The sequence below is a fragment of the Rhipicephalus sanguineus genome, chromosome 9, assembly GCF_013339695.2.
Source record: "Rhipicephalus sanguineus isolate Rsan-2018 chromosome 9, BIME_Rsan_1.4, whole genome shotgun sequence".
Lineage (NCBI taxonomy): Eukaryota > Metazoa > Arthropoda > Arachnida > Ixodida > Ixodidae > Rhipicephalus > Rhipicephalus sanguineus.
In genome coordinates this window covers 63749063-63749433 of record NC_051184.2, presented here as the reverse complement: position 1 = coordinate 63749433, position 371 = coordinate 63749063, and positions in this window count along the sequence as shown.

Below are 371 nucleotides of genomic sequence, written 5' to 3'. Positions count from 1 at the left end.
TTTCCGAAACAGAGACTCTGGACTCGTGGTTCGACGAGGTGGCTCTCTTCTTTATTCTTCTTTTGAGTGCGAAGCTTAGAATAGACTGCTCTTGTGAGTGTCCACCGATGTAGCAGTATTTAGCGGAGATTCTGAAGATGTGTTCTCTGAGAAAACAAACACTCGTAGAGGCAGATTACACTGACCAATCTGTGGGATCAGTCTTGCACCGGTGTGTGATGTTCAATCTAGTGGAATGTGCAAAATTTATCAGCTGTACTACTGCTTAACTAGCCTTTCACCTAAAGTTCTCACGGCTACTCAAAGGCGCATTCGACAAAGAAAGCAGGCAGATGTGCACCTAATTTACAGTAGAACCACGGATTCCTTCC